Source organism: Pecten maximus, chromosome 3, assembly GCF_902652985.1.
Source record: "Pecten maximus chromosome 3, xPecMax1.1, whole genome shotgun sequence".
NCBI classification, from domain to species: Eukaryota; Metazoa; Mollusca; class Bivalvia; order Pectinida; family Pectinidae; genus Pecten; species Pecten maximus.
Window position 1 is genome coordinate 6,890,832 of NC_047017.1, and position 22,307 is coordinate 6,913,138.

Consider the following 22,307-nt stretch of genomic DNA (forward strand, 5'->3'; position numbering starts at 1 on the left):
ATGAACAATGGTATCACGTCATGAATTGTGAATGACACAGCAAAATGGCTATCTCCCATACTTTACGAAAACCTTGTCAAAATGGGTGTTTTCTGAGTTATGTGATAAAAGGTGTCTTAAATTTCGTTTCGCTGAATATGAGATTTTTCAGAAGTTTCAAAATAAGAATATAATTCCCATATATTTAGATTTCCGATATCAATTTATAATTGTATCTTATAATCTGTTCGTAATACCACTTCGGAACTTCTCTAGACCAACTACATTATATATATAATATACATTTGTACATAAGGCAAATGCAGATACCATTTTGGAACCTCTCTAGACCAAACACATCATATATATACTGTACGTAAGATAGATACCACTTCGGAACTTCTCTAGACCAAACACATCGTAGATACTGTACGCAAGACATATACCACTTCGGAACTTCTCTAGACCAAACACATCGTATATACTGTACGCAAGACAGATACCGCTTCGGAACTTCTCTAGACCAAACACATCGTATATACTGTACGTAAGATATATATATAGGGAACCGTGTCAGTTCGGATTCAATTGATTCCATTAATCACATATGCATATAAATACAATGAATACTACGAACTGTTTGTTTGAAACAAAGAATTCCACTTCATACAATATTCAATGTGACAAACATTCCACACTAGACTAATCTGTGGTCTAAAGCAAACATTTCAATGACCTATGGAGTCAGCACGCAAGCCATTCCTGTAGGTTTATTATCATTTTATCAAGAACGAGCACCCCATGAATAACTAATGAGATTGAGGATGATGTAATGGAATAAAATGTCATTCGATATCTGTTGTGTATGTCTGTGGTGACTTCACAGCATTCGGCCTTGACCAGAGGACAACATAGCCATTATGCATTGCCACCCTACACAGCCAGCGATCAACGATAATTCGGCTGCTGCTGGGATTATCATACACTACTGGCGATTAATGTCAATAACAGGGACCAGCAACACATTCCAACAACGTTAGTCTATTTCATCATGTTTTCATTCATGATTTCCCATCAATGCCTTCAAACAACCCTCGTCTGTTTCGTGTATATTTCAGACTATTTTTACAAAGACTTCCGACAACTTTTGTCAATTTCGTGTATATTTCAGACTTTTCTGTCAAAGATTCCGACAACCTTCATTCATTTCGTGTACATTTCAGACTTTTCTGTCAAAGATTCCGACAACCTTCATTCATTTCGTGTATATTTCAGACTTTTCTGTCAAAGATTCCGACAACTTTTGTCAATTTCGTGTATATTTCAGACTTTTCTGTCAAAGATTCGGACAACCTTCATTCTGTCAAAGATTCCGACAACCTTCATTCATTTATTATATATTTCATTGCATTGTGGAAGTCAAGATATTCATTTCAGGCTATTCCATCAAGACATTCAGACAACATCATTGTCTATTTCAGGTTCACGTCAGCTGTTTTGTCAAATTCCAACACCATTACTTCATCGGGTATATTCCATGCTATTTCGTCAAAGCATACCGACGACCCATGTAGATTTCATGCACTCATGCCATTTCGGCAGCAGAGATATTCCTACAACATGTGCCTATTTCCTGTATTCATTTCAAGCTGCTCCGTCACAATTACAATACTTGCGAACAACAAAACCGTACATTAAATATTGATGACAGCCCAGGAGGACTTGCTTACATATCGATTACTGGGGAATTTATTACTATTGACTCACTCTCGGTGTGGATCTGATTCAGGGAACGAACAATGATGACAATGTTTGGCTCATACAGTTCAATTTAATGTCGTTTTCTACTTACAAAAGATACGTTTTAGACAGGACAATTATACCACATGGCATTTTCTGCTAACAAAAAATGCGGAAAAATGTTTTTTTTTTGTATAGGGCAATTATATCATATGGCATTTTCTGCTGACGAAATATACACAAAGATTTTGTTTTTGTATAGGACAATTATGCCACATGACATTGTATTTTCAGTAACACTGCCCAGAGCGATTTAATTTAAATTGTTTTGAACTGAATAGACCCATTTATATATAAATCAAACGTTTGGATTCTGAACATGACGGTAATGTAAATAATCAACTATGGTTTGTATGTAAATGTATCCATTTCTGACAAACCTATAACAAAAGAATACAACCTTACATTGATCAATGGTTTCAATTAGTGACGACCTTGATGTAACGTTTGGCACGATATGCAAAGTCTGGCAGACATCGTGAACGACCTTGGAACGGATGAAGATGTGACATACACACGTCTGTCAATGGGTCACATCAATTTGACTGTATCTCGATTATCATCATATTATCATCACATACTAAAAAGCTAAATTTTTTGGAGAAACAAATTTCACCAGATTCCAGACATCTTTTCTTTCATATCTGAAAAGTTTGTGATGTTTCGATATACAGACAGCGTATGATATTTATCATTATTTCAGCTTTAATACCTAAAATGTATATTAAGTTATATTGGATATGGTCAGATGTTTCTCAATTCTCATTGGTTAAAACATGGTCACATGGATGTCACTACTTTGTGATTTAACCTGGTGTTTATATTTTTGAAATACCGAGTCAATATTGCATTTATGACGTCATACTTATTGTGACGCACAATTAATTTATAATTAAGTATAATTTCTCCGGTATCAAGATAAGTATTATACAAATACAAACTTTGGTTGAGGGCAATCCATAGTTTTACAGACCTTTACTGGACAATATTCACCGAGGCCGAAAACCGAGAGGGGTATAGTTCAGGACAGGTCCGTAACACTATGAAATGCTCGAAACAAAAGTCTGCATTTTTTTTATCATATGATTTATATCATAAAAAAAAAAAAAAAGGAAAATCACTTTAAAAATCCTCATCACATCACCTAAAAGGTCAATATAACGTTTCGTCAGATATTGACTCCTCGGTGATGTCATGAGGTATATCCAAGGAAATAATTGATGTCATGTGATCTCATTAGGACCAATGATAGCCCGAGTTTCATCTGGCCTTGACACCATGTCTGGTGTAGGGCCCCTACACCAGACATGGTGTAAGGGCCAGAGGAAACTCGGGCTAGACCAATGAATGATAGTGTTACATACCAATCATATGATAAAATAAAATCCCATCCTTTTGTAAACAGGGTTAATATCAAATATAAGAAACAAGGACATTTGTTTCGGCTAATATGGTGTCTCAACAAAGGTCAATCATTGATAAACATTTGGGGACACTTCTGATGACGAAAAGTTTTGAAAATACATGTATTTACAGCGAGCGGAAATTCGCCCTTGGGCAAGCAAACTCCAGTCTTGTTCATGCCACATTGTTATAAAAATGATCAGAACAAAATGTTTGTCTAGACGTCAAATTCGCACAGACACCTTGCGATTAAATAGCCAATATTCAGACAACGTAAGCCTTTGTTGACCACACGAGTACTCCTTCCCAAGTTAAAGGCCATTGATGACGTGACATTCACATATACGGTAATATGTCTCGGTTACCGAATTCTAATCCAGATAAAAGACTATTTATTTAAAGCGCCATATCTCAACAATAAGCATTGTTTCTGTAGACCTGTACTCCTATTAACAAGCAAGTGAATATCCGGAATATGTCATTTTTGTATGTTAGGATGTTTTTTGTCTTTTATACATATTATATAAAAAATAAATAAATACAAACTTTTCAAACATTTAAGTGTGCTGCCTTTAGCAAATACACAATGTGCAGTATATATTTTTGTATCTCCTAAATATAAGAATACAAAAAACAAAAAAACAAAAAATCTAAATCGAATTGATACGAAACATCATTTGTTTGCTTGGCCTTAAGACAATTGAGTGACTGTTGAGTGTTTGGGAAATCACTTCTGACAAAGGAGTCAGATAATTTTCCACCTCAGAAAACACCAATTGACGAGATGGCCGCTGTATCACCTCCCAAGTGTCAACACTGAATGTTGTACTCGTTAAATAAACTAATCAATGTATCGGTCGGTACTTAACAACATCACAGAGGTACGGCGGAACGTCCTGACCTATTTCTCGTACCTATAAAATCCTATGTTATCCTACTGAATCCACATTACACTCTCCCAAATACCCTTAACCATTATTCCTCCTCATAACATGTCGTAATGTACGTGATGTCCCCCCCCCCCCCCCCCCGTTTTTTTGTGAGATTGGTTACCCGAGTAGACATCCCACTCTCCTGTGTAAAACTGTTTACCCCCGATATATCCTGTGTGAGATTGTTTATCCCCGATATATCCTGTGTGAGATTGTTTACCCCCGATATATCCTGTGTGAGATTGTTTACCCCGATATATCCTGTGTGAGACTGTTACCCCGATATATCCTGTGTGAGATTGTTTACCCCGATATATCCTGTGTGAGATTGTTAATCCCGATATATCCTGTGTGAGATTGTTTACCCCGATATATCCTGTGTGAGATTGTTAATCCCGATATATCCTGTGTGAGACTGTTTACCCCCGATATATCCTGTGTGAGACTGTTTATACCCGATATATCCTGTGTGAGACTGTTTATACCCGATATATCCTGTGTGAGATTGTTTACCCCCGATATATCCTGTGTGAGATTGTTTACCCCGATATATCCTGTGTGAGATTGTTTACCCCGATATATCCTGTGTGAGATTGTTTACCCCGATATATCCTGTGTGAGATTGTTTACCCCCGATATATCCTGTGTGAGATTGTTTACCCCGATATATCTTGTGTGAGATTGTTTACCCCCGATATTTCCTGTGTGAGACTGTTCACCCCCGATATATCCTGTGTGAGATTGGTCACCCCCGATATATCCTGTGTGAGACTGTAACCCCCGATATATCCTGTGTGAGATTGTTTACCCCCGATATATCCTGTGTGAGATTGTTTACCCCCGATATATCCTGTGTGAGATTGTTTACCCCCGATATATCCTGTGTGAGATTGTTTACCCCGATATATCCTGTGTGAGATTGTTTACCCCCGATATATCGTGTGTGAGATTGTTTACCCCCGATATATCCTGTGTGAGACTGTTTACCCCCGATATATCCTGTGTGGGATTGTTTACCCCGATATATCCTGTGTGAGATTGTTTGCCCCCGATATATCCTGTGTGGGATTGTTTACCCCCGATATATCCTGTGTGAGATTGTTTACCCCGATATATCCTGTGTGAGATTGTTTACCCCGATATATCCTGTGTGAGATTGTTTACCCCGATATATCCTGTGTGAGATTGTTTACCCCGATCTATCCTGTGTGAGATTGTTTACCCCCGATATATCCTGTGTGAGGTTGTTTACCCCCGATATATCCTTTGTGAGATTGTTTACCCCGATATATCCTGTGTGAGGTTGTTTACCCCGATATATCCTGTGTGAGACTGTTTACCCCCGATATATCCTGTGTGAGGTTGTTTACCTCCGATATATCCTGTGTGAGATTGTTTACCCCCGATATATCCTGTGTGATACTGTTTACCCCCGATATATCCTGTATTGAGATTGTTTACCCCCGAGATATCCTGTGTGAGATTGTTTACCCCCGATATATCCTGTGTGAGACTGTTTACCTCGATATATCCTGTGTGAGATTGTTTACCCCCGATATATCCTGTGTGAGACTGTTACCCCCGATATATCCTGTGTGAGATTGTTTACCCCGATATATCCTGTGTGAGATTGTTAATCCCGATATATCCTGTGTGAGACTGTTTACCCCCGATATATCCTGTGTGAGACTGTTTATACCCGATATATCCTGTATGAGACTGTTTATACCCGATATATCCTGTGTCAGATTGTTTACCCCCGATGTATCCTGTGTTAGATTGTTTACCCCCGATATATCCTGTGTGAGATTGTTTATACCCGATATATCCTGTGTGAGACTGTTACCCCCGATTTATCCTGTGTGAGACTGTTTATACCCGATATATCCTGTGTGAGACTGTTTATACCCGATATATCCTGTGTGAGACTGTTTACCCCGATATATCCTGTGTGAGACTGTTTATACCCGATATATCCTGTGTGAGACTGTTTACCCCCGATATATCCTGTATTGAGATTGTTTACCCCCGATATATCCTGTGTGAGATTGTTAACCCCGAGATATCCTGTGTGAGATTGTTTACCCCCGATATATCCTGTGTGAGACTGTTTATACCCGATATATCCTGTGTGAGACTGTTTATACCCGATATATCCTGTGTCAGATTGTTTACCCCCGATGTATCCTGTGTTAGATTGTTTACCCCCGATATATCCTGTGTTAGACTATTTATACCCGATATATCCTGTGTGAGACTGTTTATACCCGATATATCCTGTGTGAGACTGTTTACCCCCTATATATCCTGTGTCAGATTGTTTACCCCCGATGTATCCTGTGTTAGATTGTTTACCCCCGATATATCCTGTGTTAGACTGTTTACCCCGATATATCCTGTGTGAGATTGTTTACCCCGATATATCCTGTGTGAGACAGTTTACCCCCGATATATCCTGTGTTAGACTGTTTACCCCGATATATCCTGTGTGAGATTGTTTACCCCCGATATATCCTGAGTTAGACTGTTTACCCCCGATATATCCTGTGTGAGATTGTTTACCCCCGATATATCCTGTGTTAGACTGTTTACCCCCGATATATCCTTTGTGAGACTGTTTACCCCCGATATATCCTGCGTTAGATTGTTTACCCCAGAAATATCCTGTGTGAGACTGTTTACCCCCGATATATCCTGTGTGAGATTGTTTACCCCGATATATCCTGTGTGAGACTGTTTACCCCTGATATACCCTGTGTTAGACTGTTTACCCCGATATATCCTGTGTGAGACTGTTTACCCCAGAAATATCCTGTGTGAGACTGTTTACCCCCGATATATCCTGTGTGAGACTGTTTATCCCGATATACCCTGTGTGAGACTGTTTACCCCGATATATCATGTGTGAGATTGTTTACCCCGATATATCCTGTGTGAGACTGTTTACCCCCGATATATCCTGTGTGAGATTGTTTACCCCCGATATATCCTGTGTGGGATTGTTTACCCCCGATATATCCTGTGTTAGATTGTTTACCCCGATATATCCTGTGTGAGACTGTTTACCCCCGATATATCCTGTGTGAGGTTGTTTACCCCGATATATCCTGTGTGAGACTGTTTACCCTGATATATCCTGTGTGAGATTGTTTACCCCGATATATCCTGTGTGGGATTGTTTACCCCCGATATATCCTGTGTTAGATTGTTTACCCCCGATATATCCTGTGTGAGGTTGTTTACCCCGATATATCCTGTGTGAGACTGTTTACCCTGATATATCCTGTGTGAGATTGTTTACCCCGATATATCCTGTGTGAGATTGTTTACCCCCGATATATCCTGTGTGAGATTGTTTACCCCCGATATATCCTGTGTGGGATTGTTTACCCCCGATATATCCTGTGTTAGATTGTTTACCCCGATATATCCTGTGTGAGACTGTTTACCCGATATATCCTGTGTTAGATTGTTTACCCCGATATATCCTGTGTGAGGTTGTTTACCCTGATATATCCTGTGTGAGATTGTTTACCCCCGATATATCCTGTGTGAGATTGTTTACCCGATATATCCTGTGTGAGATTGTTTACCCCCGATATATCCTGTGTGAGATTGTTTACCCCCGATATATCCTGTGTGAGGTTGTTTACCCGATATATCCTGTGTGAGATTGTTTACCCCCGATATATCCTGTGTGAGATTGTTTACCCCCGATATATCCTGTGTGAGATTGTTTACCCCGATATATCCTGTGTGAGGTTGTTTACCCCCGATATATCCTTTGTGAGATTGTTTACCCCGATATATCCTGTGTGAGGTTGTTTACCCCGATATATCCTGTGTGAGACTGTTTACCCCCGATATATCCTGTGTGAGGTTGTTTACCTCCGATATATCCTGTGTGAGATTGTTTACCCCCGATATATCCTGTGTGATACTGTTTACCCCGATATATCCTGTATTGAGATTGTTTACCCCCGAGATATCCTGTGTGAGATTGTTTACCCCCGATATATCCTGTGTGAGACTGTTTACCTCGATATATCCCGTGTGAGATTGTTTACCCCCGATATATCCTGTGTGAGACTGTTACCCCCGATATATCCTGTGTGAGATTGTTTACCCCGATATATCCTGTGTGAGATTGTTAATCCCGATATAGCCTGTGTGAGACTGTTTACCCCCGATATATCCTGTGTGAGACTGTTTATACCCGATATATCCTGTGTGAGACTGTTTATACCCGATATATCCTGTGTGAGACTGTTTACCCCTGATATATCCTGTGTGAGACTGTTTATACCCGATATATCCTGTGTGAGACTGTTTATACCCGATATATCCGGTGTGAGACTGTTTACCCCCGATATATCCTGTGTCAGATTGTTTACCCCCGATGTATCCTGTGTTAGATTGTTTACCCCCGATATATCCTGTGTTAGACTGTTTACCCCGATATATCCTGTTTGAGATTGTTTACCCCGATATATCCTGTGTGAGACAGTTTACCCCCGATATATCCTGTGTTAGACTGTTTACCCCGATATATCCTGTGTGAGATTGTTTACCCCCGATATATCCTGTGTGAGACTGTTTACCCCCGATATATCCTGTGTGAGATTGTTTACCCCGATATATCCTGTGTGAGGTTGTTTACCCCCGATGTATCCTGTGTTAGATTGTTTACCCCCGATATATCCTGTGTTAGACTGTTTACCCCGATATATCCTGTTTGAGATTGTTTACCCCGATATATCCTGTGTGAGACAGTTTACCCCCGATATATCCTGTGTTAGACTGTTTACCCCCGATATATCCTGCGTTAGATTGTTTACCCCAGAAATATCCTGTGTGAGACTGTTTACCCCCGATATATCCTGTGTGAGATTGTTTACCCCGATATATCCTGTGTGAGGTTGTTTACCCCCGATATATCCTGTGTGAGACTGTTTACCCCCGATATATCCTGTGTTAGACTGTTTACCCCCGATATATCCTGTGTTAGATTGTTTACCCCAGAAATATCCTGTGTGAGACTGTTTACCCCCGATATATCCTGTGTGAGACTGTTTATCCCGATATACCCTGTGTGAGACTGTTTACCCCGATATATCATGTGTGAGATTGTTTACCCCGATATATCCTGTGTGAGACTGTTTACCCCCGATATATCCTGTGTGAGATTGTTTACCCCCGATATATCCTGTGTGGGATTGTTTACCCCCGATATATCCTGTGTTAGATTGTTTACCCCAATATATCCTGTGTGAGACTGTTTACCCCCGATATATCCTGTGTGAGGTTGTTTACCCCGATATATCCTGTGTGAGACTGTTTACCCCCGATATATCCTGTGTGAGGTTGTTTACCCCGATATATCCTGTGTGAGGTTGTTTACCCCGATATATCCTGTGTGAGACTGTTTACCCCCGATATATCCTGTGTGAGGTTGTTTACCTCCGATATATCCTGTGTGAGATTGTTTACCCCCGATATATCCTGTGTGATACTGTTTACCCCCGATATATCCTGTATTGAGATTGTTTACCCCCGAGATATCCTGTGTGAGATTGTTTACCCCCGATATATCCTGTGTGAGACTGTTACCCCCGATATATCCTGTGTGAGATTGTTTACCCCGATATATCCTGTGTGAGATTGTTAATCCCGATATATCCTGTGTGAGATTGTTTACCCCGATATATCCTGTGTGAGATTGTTAATCCCGATATATCCTGTGTGAGACTGTTTACCCCGATATATCCTGTGTGAGACTGTTTATACCCGATATATCCTGTGTGAGACTGTTTATACCCGATATATCCTGTGTGAGATTGTTTACCCCCGATATATCCTGTGTGAGATTGTTTACCCCCGATATATCCTGTGTCAGATTGTTTACCCCCGATGTATCCTGTGTTAGATTTTTTACCCCCGATATATCCTGTGTGAGACTGTTTACCCCGATATATCCTGTGTGAGATTGTTTACCCCCGATATATCCTGTGTGAGACTGTTTATACCCGATGTATCCTGTGTGAGACTGTTTATACCCGATATATCCTGTGTGAGACTGTTAATACCCGATATATCCGGTGTGAGACTGTTTACCCCCGATATATCCTGTGTCAGATTGTTTACCCCCGATGTATCCTGTGTTAGATTGTTTACCCCCGATATATCCTGTGTTAGACTGTTTACCCCGATATATCCTGTGTGAGATTGTTTACCCCGATATATCCTGTGTGAGACAGTTTACCCCCGATATATCCTGTGTTAGACTGTTTACCCCGATATATCCTGTGTGAGATTGTTTACCCCCGATATATCCTGTGTTAGACTGTTTACCCCCGATATATCCTTTGTGAGACTGTTTACCCCCGATAAATCCTGTGTGGGACTGTTTACCCCCGATATATCCTGTGTGAGATTGTTTACCCCCGATATATCCTGTGTTAAATTGTTTACCCCCGATATATCCTGTGTGAGACTGTTTATTCCGATATATCCTGTGTGAGATTGTTTACCCCGATATATCCTGTGTTAGATTGTTTACCCCCGATATATCCTGTGACAGATTGTTTACCCCGATATATCCTGTGTTAAATTGTTTACCCCGATATATCCTGTGTGAGACTGTTTATTCCGATATACCCTGTGTGAGATTGTTTACCCCCGATATATCCTGTGTGAGATTGTTTACCCCGATATATCCTGTGTGAGATTGTTTACCCCGATATATCCTGTGTGAGGTTGTTTACCCCCGATATATCCTTTGTGAGATTGTTTACCCCGATATATCCTGTGTGAGGTTGTTTACCCCGATATATCCTGTGTGAGACTGTTTACCCCCGATATATCCTGTGTGAGGTTGTTTACCTCCGATATATCCTGTGTGAGATTGTTTACCCCCGATATATCCTGTGTGATACTGTTTACCCCGATATATCCTGTGTGAGACTATTTACCCCCGATATATCCTGTGTGAGATTGTTTACCCCCGATATATCCTGTGTGAGATTGTTTACCCCCGATATATCCTGTGTTAGATTGTTAACCCGATATATCCTGCGTTAGATTGTTTACCCCAGAAATATCCTGTGTGAGACTGTTTACCCCCGATATATCCTGTGTGAGACTGTTTATCCCGATATACCCTGTGTGAGACTGTTTACCCCGATATATCATGTGTGAGATTGTTTACCCCGATATATCCTGTGTGAGACTGTTTACCCCCGATATATCCTGTGTGAGATTGTTTACCCCCGATATATCCTGTGTGGGATTGTTTACCCCGATATATCCTGTGTTAGATTGTTTACCCCGATATATCCTGTGTGAGACTGTTTACCCCCGATATATCCTGTGTGAGGTTGTTTACCCCGATATATCCTGTGTGAGACTGTTTATTCCGATATACCCTGTGTGAGATTGTTTACCGCCGATATATCCTGTGTGAGATTGTTTACCCCGATATATCCTGTTTGAGATTGTTTACCCCGATATATCCTGTGTGAGATTGTTTACCCCCGATATATCCTGTGTGAGATTGTTTACCCCGATATATCTTGTGTGAGATTGTTTACCCCCGATATATCCTGTGTGAGACTGTTTACCCCCGATATATCCTGTGTGAGGTTGTTTACCTCCGATATATCCTGTGTGAGATTGTTTACCCCCGATATATCCTGTGTGATACTGTTTACCCCGATATATCCTGTGTGAGACTATTTACCCCCGATATATCCTGTGTGAGATTGTTTACCCCCGATATATCCTGTGTGAGATTGTTTACCCCCGATATATCCTGTGTTAGATTGTTAACCCGATATATCCTGCGTTAGATTGTTTACCCCAGAAATATCCTGTGTGAGACTGTTTACCCCCGATATATCCTGTGTGAGACTGTTTATCCCGATATACCCTGTGTGAGACTGTTTACCCCGATATATCCTGTGTGAGATTGTTTACCCCGATATATCCTGTGTGAGACTGTTTACCCCCGATATATCCTGTGTGAGATTGTTTACCCCCGATATATCCTGTGTGGGATTGTTTACCCCGATATATCCTGTGTTAGATTGTTTACCCCGATATATCCTGTGTGAGACTGTTTACCCCCGATATATCCTGTGTGAGGTTGTTTACCCCGATATATCCTGTGTGAGACTGTTTATTCCGATATACCCTGTGTGAGATTGTTTACCGCCGATATATCCTGTGTGAGATTGTTTACCCCGATATATCCTGTTTGAGATTGTTTACCCCGATATATCCTGTGTGAGATTGTTTACCCCCGATATATCCTGTGTGAGATTGTTTACCCCGATATATCTTGTGTGAGATTGTTTACCCCCGATATTTCCTGTGTGAGACTGTTCACCCCCGATATATCCTGTGTGAGATTGGTCACCCCCGATATATCCTGTGTGAGACTGTAACCCCCGATATATCCTGTGTGAGATTGTTTACCCCCGATATATCCTGTGTGAGATTGTTTACCCCCGATATATCCTGTGTGAGACTGTTTACCTCCGATATATCCTGTGTGAGACTGTTTACCCCCGATATATCCTGTGTGAGATTGTTTACCCCCGATATATCCTGTGTGAGACTGTTTATCCCGATATATCCTGTGTGAGATTGTTTACCCCGATATATCCTGTGTAAGATTGTTTACCCCGATATATCCTGTGTGAGATTGTTTATCCCCGATATATCCCGTGTGAGATTGTTAACCCCGATATATCCTGTGTGAGATTGTTTACCCCCGATATATCCTGTGTGAGATTGTTTACCCCCGATATATCCTGTGTGAGACTGTTTATCCCCGATATACCCTGTGTGAGATTGTTTACCCCTGATATATCCTGTGTGAGATTGTTTACCCTGATATATCCTGTGTGAGACTGTTTACCCCCGATATATCCTGTGTGAGATTGTTTAACCCGATATATCCTGTGTGAGATTGTTTACCCCCGATATATCCTGTGTGAGATTGTTTTCCCCCGATATATCCTGTGTGAGATTGTTAACCCCGATATATCCTGTGTGAGATTGTTAACCCCGATATATCCTGTGTGAGATTGTTTATCCCCGATATATCCTGTGTGAGATTGTTTACCCCGATATATCCTGTGTGAGATTGTTTACCCCCGATATATCCTGTGTGAGATTGTTAACCCCGATATATCCTGTGTGAGATTGTTTACCCCGATATATCCTGTGTGAGATTGTTTACCCCGATATATCCTGTGTGAGATTGTTTACCCCGATATATCCTGTGTGAGATTGTTTACCCCCGATATTTCCTGTGTGAGACTGTTCACCCCCGATATATCCTGTGTGAGATTGGTCACCCCCGATATATCCTGTGTGAGACTGTAACCCCCGATATATCCTGTGTGAGATTGTTTACCCCCGATATATCCTGTGTGAGATTGTTTACCCCCGACATATCCTGTGTGCGATTGTTTACCCCCGATATATCCTGTGTGAGATTGTTTACCCCCGATATATCCTGTGTGAGACTGTTTACCCCCGATATATCCTGTGTGAGACTGTTTACCCCGATATATCCTGTGTGAGATTGTTTACCCCCGATATATCCTGTGTGAGACTGTTTACCCCCGATATATCCTGTGTCAGACTGTTTACCTCCGATATATCCTGTGTGAGACTGTTTATCCCGATATATCCTGTGTGAGATTGTTTACCCCGATATATCCTGTGTAAGATTGTTTACCCCGATATATCCTGTGTGAGATTGTTTATCCCCGATATATCCCGTGTGAGATTGTTAACCCCGATATATCCTGTGTGAGATTGTTTACCCCCGATATATCCTGTGTGAGATTGTTTACCCCCGATATATCCTGTGTGAGACTGTTTATCCCGATATACCCTGTGTGAGATTGTTTACCCCTGATATATCCTGTGTGAGATTGTTTACCCTGATATATCCTGTGTGAGACTGTTTACCCCCGATATATCCTGTGTGAGATTGTTTAACCCGATATATCCTGTGTGAGATTGTTTACCCCCGATATATCCTGTGTGAGATTGTTTTCCCCCGATATATCCTGTGTGAGATTGTTAACCCCGATATATCCTGTGTGAGATTGTTAACCCCGATATATCCTGTGTGAGATTGTTTATCCCCGATATATCCTGTGTGAGATTGTTTACCCCCGATATATCCTGTGTGAGATTGTTTACCCCCGATATATCCTGTGTGAGATTGTTAACCCCGATATATCCTGTGTGAGATTGTTTACCCCGATATATCCTGTGTGAGATTGTTTACCCCGATATATCCTGTGTGAGATTGTTTACCCCGATATATCCTGTGTGAGATTGTTTACCCCCGATATTTCCTGTGTGAGACTGTTCACCCCCGATATATCCTGTGTGAGATTGGTCACCCCCGATATATCCTGTGTGAGACTGCAACCCCCGATATATCCTGTGTGAGATTGTTTACCCCCGATATATCCTGTGTGAGATTGTTTACCCCCGACATATCCTGTGTGCGATTGTTTACCCCCGATATATCCTGTGTGAGATTGTTTACCCCCGATATATCCTGTGTGAGACTGTTTACCCCCGATATATCCTGTGTGAGACTGTTTACCCCGATATATCCTGTGTGAGATTGTTTACCCCCGATATATCCTGTGTGAGACTGTTTACCCCCGATATATCCTGTGTCAGACTGTTTACCTCCGATATATCCTGTGTGAGATTGTTTACCCCCGATATATCCTGTGTGAGACTGTTTACCCCCGGTATATCCTGTGTGAGATTGTTTACCCCCGGTATATCCTGTGTGAGCTTGTTTACCCCCGGTATATCCTGTGTGAGATTGTTCACCCCCGATATATCCTGTGTGAGATTGGTCACCCCCGATATATCCTGTGTGAGACTGTAACCCCCGATATATCCTGTGTGAGATTGTTTACCCCCGATATATCCTGTGTGAGATTGTTTACCCCCGATATATCCTGTGTGAGATTGTTTATCCCCGATATATCCCGTGTGAGATTGTTAACCCCGATATATCCTGTGTGAGATTGTTTACCCCCGATATATCCTGTGTGAGATTGTTTACCCCCGATATATCCTGTGTGAGACTGTTTATCCCGATATACCCTGTGTGAGATTGTTTACCGCTGATATATCCTGTGTGAGATTGTTTACCCTGATATATCCTGTGTGAGACTGTTTACCCCCGATATATCCTGTGTGAGATTGTTTAACCCGATATATCCTGTGTGAGATTGTTTACCCCCGATATATCCTGTGTGAGATTGTTTACCCCCGATATATCCTGTGTGAGATTGTTAACCCCGATATATCCTGTGTGAGATTGTTAACCCCGATATATCCTGTGTGAGATTGTTTATCCCCGATATATCCTGTGTGAGATTGTTTACCCCGATATATCCTGTGTGAGATTGTTTACACCCGATATATCCTGTGTGAGATTGTTAACCCCGATATATCCTGTGTGAGATTGTTTACCCCGATATATCCTGTGTGAGATTGTTTACCCCCGATATATCCTGTGTGAGATTGTTTACCCCGATATATCCTGTGTGAGATTGTTTACCCCCGATATTTCCTGTGTGAGACTGTTCACCCCCGATATATCCTGTGTGAGATTGGTCACCCCCGATATATCCTGTGTGAGACTGTAACCCCCGATATATCCTGTGTGAGATTGTTTACCCCCGATATATCCTGTGTGAGATTGTTTACCCCCGATATATCCTGTGTGCGATTGTTTACCCCCGATATATCCTGTGTGAGATTGTTTACCCCCGATATATCCTGTGTGAGACTGTTTACCCCCGATATATCCTGTGTGAGACTGTTTATCCCGATATATCCTGTGTGAGATTGTTTACCCCCGATATATCCTGTGTGAGACTGTTTACCTCCGATATATCCTGTGTGAGATTGTTTACCCCCGATATATCCTGTGTGAGACTGTTTACCCCCGGTATATCCTGTTTGAGATTGTTTACCCCCGGTATATCCTGTGTGAGCTTGTTTACCCCCGGTATATCCTGTGTGAGATTGTTTACCCCCGATATATCCAGTGTGAGATTGTTTACCCCCGATATATCCTGTGTGAGACTGTTTACCTCCGATATATCCTGTGTGAGATTGTTTACCCCCGATATATCCTGTGTGAGACTGTTTACCCCGATATATCCTGTGTGAGATTGTTTACCCCCGATATATCCTGTGTGAGACTGTTTACCCCCGATATATCCTGTGTGAGACTGTTTACCCCGATATATCCTGTGTGAGATTGTTTACACCCGATATATCCTGTGTGAGATTGTTTACCCCCGATATATCCTGTGTGAGACTGTTTACCCCCGATATATCCTGTGTGAGACTGTTTACCCCCGATATATCCTGTGTGAGACTGTTTACCCCCGATATATCCTGTGTGAGACTGTTTACCCCCGATATATCCTGTGTGAGACTGTTTACCCCCGATATATCCTGTGTGAGATTGTTTACCCCCGATATATCCTGTGTGAGACTGTTTACCCCCGATATATCCTGTGTGAGACTGTTTACCCCCGATATATCCTGTGTGAGACTGTTTACCCCCGATATATCCTGTGTGAGATTGTTTACCCCCGATATATCCTGTGTTAGATTGTTTACCCCCGATATATCCTGTGTGAGACTGTTTACCCCCGATATATCCTGTGTGAGACTGTTACCCCGATATATCCCGTGTGAGATTGTTTACCCCGATATATCCTGTGTGAGATTGTTTACCCCCGATATATCCTGTGTGAGACTGTTTACCTCCGATATATCCTGTGTGAGATTGTTTACCCCCGATATATCCTGTGTGAGACTGTTTACCCCCGGTATATCCTGTTTGAGATTGTTTACCCCCGGTATATCCTGTGTGAGCTTGTTTACCCCCGGTATATCCTGTGTGAGATTGTTTACCCCCGATATATCCAGTGTGAGATTGTTTACCCCCGATATATCCTGTGTGAGACTGTTTACCTCCGATATATCCTGTGTGAGATTGTTTACCCCCGATATATCCTGTGTGAGACTGTTTACCCCGATATATCCTGTGTGAGATTGTTTACCCCCGATATATCCTGTGTGAGACTGTTTACCCCCGATATATCCTGTGTGAGACTGTTTACCCCGATATATCCTGTGTGAGATTGTTTACACCCGATATATCCTGTGTGAGATTGTTTACCCCCGATATATCCTGTGTGAGACTGTTTACCCCCGATATATCCTGTGTGAGACTGTTTACCCCCGATATATCCTGTGTGAGACTGTTTACCCCCGATATATCCTGTGTGAGACTGTTTACCCCCGATATATCCTGTGTGAGACTGTTTACCCCCGATATATCCTGTGTGAGATTGTTTACCCCCGATATATCCTGTGTGAGACTGTTTACCCCCGATATATCCTGTGTGAGACTGTTTACCCCCGATATATCCTGTGTGAGACTGTTTACCCCCGATATATCCTGTGTGAGATTGTTTACCCCCGATATATCCTGTGTTAGATTGTTTACCCCCGATATATCCTGTGTGAGACTGTTTACCCCCGATATATCCTGTGTGAGACTGTTTACCCCGATATATCCCGTGTGAGATTGTTTACCCCCGATTCATCTTTCCCCTGTGTCATATTATTCACCCATGATTAGCTTCCCCCTATGTGAGATTTGTTATTCTCTATCATACCCCGTCGACATATCTTAACATTGTTACGCTCCCCAAAAAACGATATAATCCTCTGATCTAGTTGTTTCTCTGTTTTATATATTTCCCCTATAAGATTTAAATGTATTTGCACGATTGAACATCTTTCTGTCTTTTGATCTATTTTACAAATGACAACCCCTCACCTCCTCCCCTATTTCATTTTCATACAGCTGAGAGCACATGTCTGTAAGGGTTGACTAGTCCTCTACCTCCCTTCTACCAGACAAACAAACACACATGCATAAGCACACATACAAACACGTCGCTTTGTGTTAAATATCGCTATCCATTGTCATATATTGACTTTTTCACATTTGAAACACGTGTCCCCTTTCCCCTTTACGAATGAATCTCGTCATTAAAATCTCTGTCTACCAATGCGCGTGCTGGAATGAAAGCACGAGCGTCGATAATGTTACACGAGTCACGTTACAGTCTACTCATATCGAGCATGGCAGTCTGGACGTGTTTCAGAAGTGTGGCATTTGTTTAAGTCATATCGACCCGACATTTCATTCAGCAGTCGGCTTACCAGATTATTGTATCTTACAATAGTAATATGACAAATATTTGAGTTAAAATTGATACTGTAATTTAAATGTAAACCCCTATAACATGTTTTGTGTAGACGCACGAATACTATGATTTCAATTTTCGCGACCTTTCAGCAGCGAGGCGAGTAATCCTAATTATACATAACCGGTGGCTGGTATTATTTATAAATAGATGTATCAAAAAGTACACGAAACCAAATATCGTTGCATGTAAATGTGAAATTCTAGTATCACTACAAAAATGAAGGATGGAAGGAAGTGAGAAAGAAAGAAATGTTAAACCTACACAAATGAAATAATATCTCGAAGTAAGAACAAATGATTATTGAACATGATCACTGTTATAAAAAAAGTCTTATGAAATAGTGTAAATCAAGATAACACTAAAAGACATTTTGAACGAACATGAAACGTCAGCTGTACAGGTACGCATATATAAATGATTAAAATGCAATAATCCCGGGAAACAGTTCATGCATTATGAACTTACCATTTCGTTTGAAGAGTTCCTGTCGTCCGTGTTAAGGTTTCGAGTGGCGTGGTAACGTCCCGTGAACAAAATGAAAACGAGGCTGTCGTGTGTTGGAGAATCACTGGGCCGTGGAATACTGCCGTTCTGCTATTCGACGAAAGCCGCTAAACCATGAATAATACAGTGCATTTGACAGGACTCCGATTTTCATTAGTTTGTAAAGATATGGTAATATAGCTCGTGTGTAAATGTTGGCAGTCAGGTGCCTGCCAGTTAAGGGCGAGCAAGCCGTCTATATACACGTGAAATGATAAGAGGACGCAGGCAGATACAAGAGTACTATATGGAAATCGATGGTACTGTGGAGCCAACCGCCATGCTAACATATGTCGCACCCTATCCCTGGCACAAACTCTAAGTGTCTTCTGTAAAACCAGACATTGTAATGTTTACAACGGTTAAAATCAATGTCGTGGAAGAATTCACCCTAACAGGGTATTGTTGAAAATGTGACGCCTAGCCAATTGGGGCCAGGAACAACTGATGTCAGTTTCATGAGCCGATGTCGGTTTCATGTTTAGGCAAGTTTTCGATAGTACAATGTGGGATATGCTATATCCACTCTCGTACGTAACTCAAGGTCGGGTATTATACTGAACTGAAGCAGCATTTGTTACCTGATGCTGGATGAACGCGTACGACTTCCATAGGCCCATTATTTTATTATAACTAACTGATTACATTTTGTTTACTCAAGGCCGGGTACCATTAACGTAAACAAACAAAAGAGATAAAACGGTTCTTTGTTTCTGATACTGGGGTGAATGCACACGAGTTGAGATGATTTTACAGTACACTGGCTCTTCTAACCAGATGTTATTATAACAAACAAATACGATCATTGCAGTTGAGTTTTATTGACTTCCCGTCAAAGCAGGCACACACTCGTCCCGGCCCGTTCATTGGGTGGCGTTCCTAGTATTTTCTTATTGACAACGCAAATATTATTCAGACATTATCAATAGAGTAATCATTGAAGATACAAAACCTGTATTTTTGACGTGGAAACTGTATGTGCATAGCAATTAGTTTCATCGGAAATAGAAATAAAGGCTTATTTGTTTTATACTTGCCGCCATCACGTCTTTACAGGGCGTTGTCGATCCCTATCATTGCAGCAATGGGGAACTTATCGATTATTCTGATTTTCATGCAAATGTTATCGCTAAAAGAAATCGATATTTTTCAATGGTTATGAAAAATGCTGAAGTGCTACATCGCGTTAGTAAATGAAGGCCTGATAAAAAGGACGACGACAAGGACAACGACAGCGACGACGAGGACAACAACGACGACAAGGACGACGACAACAAAAACAAAACAATAGGGAATTTGATGCATCAGATGATCTGCCACTCACCCATTTGTAGTTTGTGAGAAATTCTTGTTTCATTACTATAAATAAGTTACTAGCCGCGACCCTATTAATAATTTCCCCAAATCTGCTTCTGTGTTCCCTATAAGATACGCATAATACTTGAACATCCCTCCGTGATAGCAGTCAGGCCTTGTCCTATACTACAGGTACCAAGCAGACGACAGCTGTCAACGGCTGACGCTAACAAGCTGGTCACAAGTGCAAGATGCATAATTAACGAAGGCTGGCGTTTGTTTGGCTTCCGGTTCCCTCATCTCTTTCAAAAGCGTTCCGCTAATTGTCACAATCGAACGCGCCTTCAGGCAATATAGTAGCAAGCTGGTCAGACACTCGTTCAGTATACTGCGAACATTACTATGGTTACGTAATCATGGCTAACGAGACGCAATCATTTGTGAGGGTAAATAAAACTAATTAGGGTTATCGCTCTTGATCCAAGGTAATAACATCGACAGGTAGAGAAATCCGATAGAACAGCACGCACGTAATTAAAATACTATTTCATTTAGATTAGGTAATCACTCCCGGTAGTAAGGTAAACAATGACATACTATAAATAGAATATAGGAGTACGCAGTGTATGTATGGAGGCTCAGTAGTGACATTCATTAGTCTCGAAAATGCCCAAGCGAGTGTTGGGTTATGAAAGAATGAGTTCATATTCAAACGAATTTCCACTTGGAGAGAACAAAGTATTGTTATGTAATATAAATACAATCTGAGAAAAATGTATTCATCCATATTAGATATTTCGCAGTGTCAGAAGGACAGATGCACTTTAATACATGTAGTTTATTTAAGCATTGAACGGCTTTCAGTTGGCATTCATGACTATGAATGCCAACTGAAAGCCGTTTAATGCTTATATTTACCATCTGCGATTTTTTATTTGTCGTGCGATTTTTTTTTTTTGAAATTTTCAAATTCAAATTTCAGTTGGTAGTTCATAAGCTGGTGAACTCGCAACTGAATTGGTAGGGTTATATAGTGGCAGTGCCATACAATGGTAAATATAAGCATGTTAGTTTATGTACAGAAGTGAACGACGCATTTCTTCTCCAGAACTCTATATGCATAAATGTTCATTATTACTGATAAATCATGAATGCTCAAAATAACCCAATGGGGCATTTAAGATTTTCACATTCTGTTTTTTTTAAGTTAATGTAGGTTTTCATTGGGGTGCCTGATTCTTAGTCTTTATCCGAGTTTGTGTGTGATATACCAAACCATTCGAGTATTGAAACAAATATATCAGCCAAAGGCAAAAAATACATATAGAAAATGCGTAGTTTCTAGGTGTTGACTGTCATCACAAAAGCCAGGATCATATGAGGATGGGTGTCAGAGTGAACCATTTAGAAGAAAGTAAAGCACAGAAATACAGAGAGCAATGAGGAAAGACAGAAAACGTTTAAGATCCCTAGTGTTGAAGTGGGGACAAACTATTTATTATGGTATCTTTCATGTCCGTTAGATAAAATACATGGGAAAAAATCCCCGATTCTTCAGGGGACCTATTTTCGGTCGCCTTCTTCGATCAAAATGCAGTAGGGAACAGTGTGCCTTTTCATTGGGCTCGCAAATATCCCCTGAACAGAAGGCAAAGGGAAAAACCCATCCCAAACACCGCGAAGAGGAGGGACACAATAAGTCGCCTCTTAAGACCTCGGGTTTCAAAGCAAAAAAGGCAAGATGTTCCGAAAGGGTAGGTACATTGTACCTTCTGTGACATCGATGAAAAATGTTTTTTTTTTTTAAATTATGACGGAGTTGTGGGAAGGGATCAGGTCAGGGTTTCATTGATGATTCCTGTAATTGTTTGTGTTGTTATTTCGGGTTGTTTTGTAATTTAGCGAGCATTTCTTCTGTTGCTCTTAGATTGTTTAACGGCTTATGCTAAATTCATTTTAATGTAACATAAGGCTTCATGTGATGTTCTGTAAGATT

At 40.9% G+C, this 22,307-nt stretch overlaps 1 pseudogene; it reads right to left on the bottom strand.

Annotated features, from left to right (window-relative positions):
* The window catches only part of LOC117324586, a 61,344-nt pseudogene extending 41,938 nt beyond the window's left edge, over positions 1-19,406 (bottom strand).
* Between the last annotated feature and the right edge of the window lie 2,901 nt (positions 19,407-22,307).